Below are 8,176 nucleotides of genomic sequence, written 5' to 3'. Positions count from 1 at the left end.
CAGATGTACAGGAATTACAATAGCCAAGGGCCGGGTCTCTGCACTGCCTAAGGGGCTGCACCTGGCTTGTTCTCATTCCTTTTATATATACAATAAAGATTTTTCAAACTTTTTAGCTATGAGTGTGTATGGCTTTATTTTAAATAAGGTAAAAGTAATAAAAGTTGGTTTTTTTTTTTTAAGAACAGACTCCAGGACTTAAAGTGCCTGCTCTTTTTAATGAAGCATTCATTCACTGATTTAGTGCCTCCTTAATTACTTTTACTTTCAGAAAAACACAAATATATTTATTCTATAAATTAACATATAATGATGCAAATTAAATAGCAAACAAAATGTACTCAGCAGAAGGTGGTAAAGGGAGGTGGAGTTGTCTACTGTCTTCCAGGCGACCTCTATAGCCTGTGGTCAAGTGGTCTTGCGTGCTTGAGTTGGCTATGCCCACCTCCCAAAATTACTGTGGTAATGTAAATCACAAGATGATGTTCCTGAAAGCATGGTATAGTTGTCTAATGCCAAACTTTGGGTTCGAATCACATATTTTCCACATATTTAACCTTGTGCAAGATTTTGAACTGTTTGTGCTTCAGTTTCCTATTTCACAAAGTGAAAATAATAGTGCTTCTACCTGATAAGGTTGCTAAGAGGATTAAATATGGTCAAAGGGTTTAGAACAGTGTGTGGCATGTAGAAAGCATTATGTAAGTATTTAGCTATTATGAAATAACTTCTGAAGTATGAGTTATAATGTAACATTATTTTTGAAGCAGTCAAAATACTTTAAGAAATTTGATTTTTGCCTCTTGCCCATGAACTGAATTCAGTATGTCTAGCATTTGCTTATTCAGTGTAAGAAATATTTACTGAGCAATTGCTCTGTGCCTGTTACTTATTTTTTTACTTGCCTTAACAGTGTCATAATTCAGTACTGTGCAGTATGTTCCATTCACAGGTTTTTAGTACATGTCACACATTCAGCTAAAATAACTCTAAAATGTTAATTCTATCAACATGAGACCAAAGTGAATGCAGTCAATCCATAGCATAAGGATCTGAACTAACCACTATATTCATTGACTCAAATAACCCAATTGTTTCCATGTAACACAGGCAAAGTCTGAGTTTACTGTAACTTTTCTTTTTGTCTCACTTTCCAATCAGACCCCCAAGCTCCCAAGCTAATAACAATAGTTGGAAAATGTATTTGCATTCTGAGAGGTGCTAATCCACCACTATCAATCTATCACCCAGCTCCAGCCTATGTGTAAGAGGAGAAAGGAAGGTGGATGGAGATTACTTCCTTTGACTTTTAGAGTGCTGTGCAGTTCCCCTCCCTTGAAAGATGGAAAGTGTTCCTGGCCGGTTTGGCTCAGAGGTTGGAGCGTCGGCCTGCGGACCAGAGAGTCTGGGGTTCGGTTCCCGCTAGGGGCACGTACCAAAAAAAGAAAAAGAAAAGAAAGATGGAAAGTGGGCTCTTATCTAGTCAATAAAGCACAAGGATCTCTATAAACCACTTGCTTATGAGGTGTCCCCTAAGGATGGTAAGACACAGAGACCAATGACTGATTCCTACTTGAAAATTTAAAGGTGAGTAAGAGACATGCTGGTATTTCTTTGGATGATAGAATGAACAGAAAAAAACTACAGATGGAAAAAGCAGAGAGTGGGGCAGAGGTGGTGTTTCCCATGAGCTGGCATGGACAGCACTGTGGGCAGACATGTGGGAGCCACTCTGCCTGACAGAGTGAGACAACCTCAGCAGGAAGTTTATGTAACAGATGGGGGAGTTGAGTGGGGAACATGGCCAGCCACTGGAGAATCTTGGGCAGGGCAGCAAAGGGCTCAGTGGGAGGTCCCCGGAAAGGGGTGGGGGTGTGATAAGAAGAACCCACTAAGAATTTTGCAAGAGACACTGTCTAAGGACACCAATGCAATTATAATTGCACCAATCAGGGAAGAGTTTTCCTGTCCCTTAAGGTTCTTCTTCCATGCAGGAGCCAAAGACTGAGAAAGGAGGGGGTGAAGTCAAGTGGAAACATAATGTAAAGAAATAATGAAGGCCCTGAATGGTTTTCTCGGTGGTTAGAGCAGCTACCTGTGGACCAAAGGATCTCAGGTTTGATTCCCAGTCAAGAGCATGTACCTGGGTTGCAGGTTTGATTCCCAGTCCGGGTCAGTGTCGTGAGGAAGGCAACCAATCGATGTGTCTCTCTCACATCGATGTTTCTCTCTCTCTTCCTCCTTTCCTTCCACTCTATCTAAAAATCAATGGAAAAATATCTTCAGGTGAGGATTAATTAAACACACACACACACACACACACACACAAAACAAGGAAAGAAATAATGAAGAATCTAATCACTGCCCTCTTCCCTACTGTAGAACTCAAGAATGAGTCAGGCTGAAGCTGGTACAGGGATGAGGAGCTTCAGACTGAATTAGAATAAAGTTTCAATTTAGAAAGAATTGCTCTTTATAATATCTGAAAATGAGACTGTGAATATCAGAAAGTGAATAAATAGTTCTGGGTCTATGTATACTAAGACTTTCTACCTACAGTTTGGTGGTATTTAACCCTTCAAACCACAGTATGAAGAAGTTTGCAGTTACTATCTTTACTTTGCAGATAAAGAAACTGTGACAGGCACCTCTCACAGAAACCAGAGAGGTGTTATTGGACAGCCCCCTGAATCAGAGGGAGTGGGCTGTCCCCAACCTTAATCCTTGTCTTCTCATATAAATGAATTTAAATGAGAGACTAGATATTATTTGCACTGTGTTCGGTGAATTTATTAAAAATTAAAAAGTGCACATTTATTAATGAAGCAAAGCAAGCAAATCCATCCATCTGGTTTATGAAGCACAGATGGGCTCTCAGTTAATCTGACGAGCCAGGAGGGTGAGGAGTTCCTACCTCATATTTCCTCTTGTCTATACGTTTTGTGTTTTTTTTTTTTAATTCCTCTGCTAGATATCCTAACGCAGATTAACTCTAAAAGTCTCCAATTTGATTTGGTTTTCCCATAATTTAAGGGAAGTTTCTGACTTTTTTTGTTTATACTCCTCTTCCCTACTGTTTTAAGAACTTCAGGGTGATTTGCATTAAGTAGTCTCTGATTTTTCCTTCTCCTCTTCCCTTCTCTTCCCCCTCCTCTCCTGCATTCTTCTGTGAGGAGAGGTTTTAACCCTTTGTTCTCAAGATAAAGCCCAGCTACAAGTGGTGTGCAAAGCTTTTTGGCTTTAACTTTCCTGCCTATAGATTTCCCTATTCCACTCGTTCCAGAATTTCCCTAGCTTTTCAAAGTCCTACAACAAATCCAAAGCACAAAGAGGTTAAATATCTGGCTCAGATCACACAGCTATGAAAAAATTCAGGACTCAGATTTGACTAACAATCTAGCCCAGAGTCTGTACTTGTGGATGAAAAGGGACCACATGGTAACCTGACAAGTTCAGGGAAGGCCTGTGTGGTGGCCTTGCAAAAGATGGTCTGAAATTAAAATGGTTTAACTAAAAGCAGTTTATAGCATGTAGTCATTTCCAAGGCCAGTATCTTCCCTGACAAAGGTCAACTTTCACCTTAATTGAGCCTATTGTCTTTTTGTCTATAATAATATACCTTTGGAATGTCAGGGTAACTTTTCTTTTTCCAGACCACTCAGGGCACAACCAATGCACCTGGGTGGAGACAAATCCCTTCATTGTTACTATTATCATGTTAATTGTTGACTGTTAACTATCCTGTACCCACCTATGTAAAACATGTGTCTATCATTTTACATTTTATCCAATCCCAGAGGTTACCTCCCCAAACCCCCAGCCCTCCCTTTGCTTTCTCCTGCAGCATCCCTAATCTATCACCAGTGGATTTCATGCAATCCACTTAAGTCTTCTTTTTTTATTGTAATGTATGAAATAAGGTGCAAAACTGCCATTCTCTGGAGCATAATCTCAATCCATTGAGGTTTTGCATCCCAGAAAATGTCGACAGTTTTGGCTCAAATAAACTCACAAAAATTCTTCACAGGTTTGAATGTTTCTTCAACACTCTTAACCACCACGCCACATTGCTGTGGTCTTATCTCTCACTGAACTCACTCAATTAAAGGTGGTTTTGATGTCAGTAAATTACATATACAGAAAATCTGTTCCTTTGTGACATTTTCCTCAATGAATTCAGCAATTGCTTCAATTTTCTCCTTTATTTATGATGCCTAATCACTTAAAAGCAACAAATTTGCCCTCATTTAAAAATTTAGAATAATGTTTTGAAAAAACGTAATCTTAGTAAAATATTATCACAAGGAATTTAAAACTGATGAGCAGTTGTTAATGCCTGTGCCAGAAAAAAAATGCCCTTTCCATTAACCATTGACCACCATCTCTCAGTTCTAAACATGTGATTGTCAGTGCTGTCAGGCATGTATTTGCATGTGTATTTCTGTGTGGTCTTTTTTTTTTCTGCTTTACTCCTGTGTACTTGTCGGGCCTCACGTTTGCCTTAGCTCAGGCATATGTATGACAAGCGACTGGTCAGCACAGTCACTAGACAGAGGAGGAAGAACTAAGAATGTCTTTGAAATTTGTACTGAGTCCATGAAATTACTGCCAAAATGTATTCACAGTAAAAGGAGAGGGAGTGCTGATGAAAAAAATCAATTAAAAAAAAGTCCCCTTCCCTAGGGCAAGTGCATATACATTACACGTGGTCTAGGAGCTTTGTGCTTGGTCCTTCAGTGATTTGACTGACGTCTGTAATAAAGATGACTATATGCAGAGGCCAGCTTCAGGTAGGCACATTTTTTCCTAAATAAAATGCTATGCCTTTCTTCACTAAACAATTAAATGGGAAATTAGCATATTTAGTCCATAAGAATGCCTTAACTCACTAGAGCAGGGGTGGGGTACATCCAGACCTTGAGCCATATTGGCCCTCAAAATCATTTGGTCTGGCCTTTCCAAGGCAACTGCAGGCAGGACTTGAAATTCAATACATCTAGGAGCTTTTTCATAGCAACATACATTTATATTAAGTGAATCACAATAATAACATATATTCTGAGGGACAAGCAAGGAACATCCATTATGAGATAGGACACATAGGAGTACATGATGAGAAAGACACGTATGATTCTAGTTGGCTGCCCGAGTCCCGTCTGCTTGTATTGTGGTGAATCAGAGGACTGTGGCAAAACTAAGCAATCTGGTGATGATGAGCTGAGATGTTATGAGATGATTCCTTGTGATGTTGATGATCTTGCCTCTGATAACTGACCACAATGTTGTGGACTTCTTTGTTGACATAGACGATGAAAGATTCGAGGACATGAAAAGTAAACAAATGGAACCGAACATCTTTGCTACACCATTCAATGTGGAACTAGCTGATGTGCCTAATAACCTACGACAGGAAATCATTCAGCTGCAAAGCGATGATGAGCTGAAAGCTAGGTACAGCAACCTCCCACTGCTTGAGTTCTATAAACGTTACATAAGCAGTGATGAATTTTCCACTTTGAGGAGACATGTATTGAAATATCCATCTATGTTCAGAACAACTTACTGCTGTGAGCAGTTCTTGTTAAAAAGACAAGAGTTAACCATCACAAAGAGTCAACTGCGCTCCAGACTGCGATGCAAACCTGGAGAAGCAGTAGTGGGCAGCAACATCATCAATACCAGCTACCATCACATGCCTCACCAAAGAGAAGCAGTTCCAGCCATCAATCACATCAGGGGTGAGTTAATTAAATGTTTGACTAAATATAGCAGGTTAATTTTTAGGTTGATAATTTTGTATGGCCCAGGAATGATGTTATAAATATCCAAATGACCCTTGGCCGAAAAAATTTTTCCACTCCTGTACTAGAGGGTTGTTACATAAGAGAAAAAATTGTTAAACTCAATATTCATACTTGCACATGAGACTAGAATAAACTGAAACGATTCTATTTTACTATTAGAATTTTTTGATGGTAAGAGTTTAAAAATTGAAATGTTTCCCTCACTAAACATAAAGAGAGAGCCCTGGCCAGTTTGGCTCAGCGGTTGGAGCATCGGCCTGTGGACCAGAGAGTCCCAGGTTCAGTTCCTGCTAGAGGCACATACCAAAGGAAAAAAAAAAAAAAAAACATAAAGAGTGAGAGACCTGATTTTCACACCTGTAAAATGTTTGCATTGATTTAGTTTCTTGGAAAAGTCTTTCTAATTATATTTGTGAAAACACATGCTCTTAAAATCTACCAAGGCAGAGATTTTAACATTGAAAATTTCAACAGAAAGTTTTAGATTTGATGTAGTTGCATTTCAATTGACAGCTGAAACAACTTAAGTTTTTAACTAAGCCTTGATGATAAGGTTTACATCTTGATAAATCTACCCGAGATATTCCAACTATGTTAAAACCAGAACTGAGTGTCTAGGGAGAACCAACAAAATATTGCTCAGTCTTGTCAGAGAATACATGAGGTTACTAAGTGTGTCTGGGGAGGGAAGTTGAGTGTGAATGGGATGATACCTTATGACTCTAGAGACAAAATCAAACTACAGAGTAATCTCAGACCATTGCTACTATGTGCACTTAGTAATTCCTAGTTTACACTAGTATATAATACCTTAATTTAGTTCACTGAGGCAAGCTTTGAGACTTAGAGTAACACTCCAATTCTCTGTAAAAATGATGAAAGAAGAAATAAAGTGTGTGTGTATACATATATATGTATACGTATATATATATATACACACATATATGTGTGTATATATATATATGAGATATTTTTGAGACAAGTTGTTTTATTTGGGAAGGTATGATATTACTGTAGAAATCTTTAAATAGCCAACACTATGCTACCATCAAATCACCTGTTTATGTCAAGTAGTAAGAAACCAGTGCCATTGCTACCATCAAATCACCTGTTTATGTCAAGTAGTAAGAAACCAATGCCATAAGAATTCCAGTAAACTTTTTAAAAAAGTTGTAATCTCTAGAGACAATTCTGTAATGAGGTGTTGATATGCAAAGTTTGATTAACTCCTGCTAACATATGGAGGTGTTTCTAACACTCAGTTTAACACCTAAAGTTTTGTGGATTTTTTTGTTTCTAGAACTGAGAAACAGGATAAAAAGACCACTGGTGCTGACTCTAGCACAGCCACTTCCCTCTCTGCCATTTTCAGAGGTAGTATTTTGCATGCAAATGACTCCGTCATTTTTGCCAAAAAGTAAACTTTTTTATACTCTTGAGTAAATATGTTAGGCAGGATAGGTAGCTGCTAGGGCAAGGGGGAAGAGGGTAAAAAGGGGGGAATTTATCTTACCCACTGAACAAAGAAGTCAGCAGTCTTGGGACTTGCCAAGATAAAATCATCAGATGTTCTCATAATTTCTGGGAAAAGCCACAACAATGTAAAAGAAAGGCTTTGAAATTTAGTCTATTGCTCAAGATATCCAGCAGGGGAACCTTGAAACCTAAGGGGGAAAATACAAAATCCTTGAACCCCAACTAAGAGGGATGCTCAGACTAGCTGAGTTGCCCACTTGTGCTTTATGCCAAGTGCATTATTCATAAATTTGCTTACTTTGCTTCAACACTGCTTTCTGTCACTCATCCGAATTCTTCCTTGTGAGTATAAGAGCTGAGGAGGGGAAAGATCCCCTCTGACCCAGGTAGCTCTCTGCTAACAAATACATATACAGTAGGATTCTCCACTGTAGGCTTCGAAGGGAGCATAGCCCTAGAACACCTTAATTTTGGACTCTGGCCTCTGGAGCTGTAAGAAATAAATTTCTTGTGGTTTCTTTATTTTTAATTTTTCCACTTTATTGATTTTCAGAGAGGAAGGGAGAGGAAGAGAGAGAGAAACATCAATGAGAGAGAACATCTACTGACAGCCTCCAGTATGCCCCCCCCCCACCCACCCTGGGATTTGGTCCACAACCTGGGCATGTGCCAGACCAGAAATCGAACCAGCAACCTCTTGGTGAATGGGTTGACACTCAGCCACTGAGCCACATTGACCAGGCTTCTTGTGGTTTTAAATCACTAAGTTGTAGTAACTTGTTACAGCATCCCTAAGAAATTAATAATAAAGTACAAATATTCTGAGAATGTATTGCACTGGTGTGAAGAGGGTGTTTTTTCAATTTTTTAAAAAAATATATTTTTATTTTTTTATT

This window comes from Molossus molossus, unplaced genomic scaffold (assembly GCF_014108415.1).
Source record: "Molossus molossus isolate mMolMol1 unplaced genomic scaffold, mMolMol1.p scaffold_m16_p_1, whole genome shotgun sequence".
Classification (NCBI taxonomy): Eukaryota; Metazoa; Chordata; class Mammalia; order Chiroptera; family Molossidae; genus Molossus; species Molossus molossus.
This window is presented reverse-complemented; position numbering follows the sequence as displayed.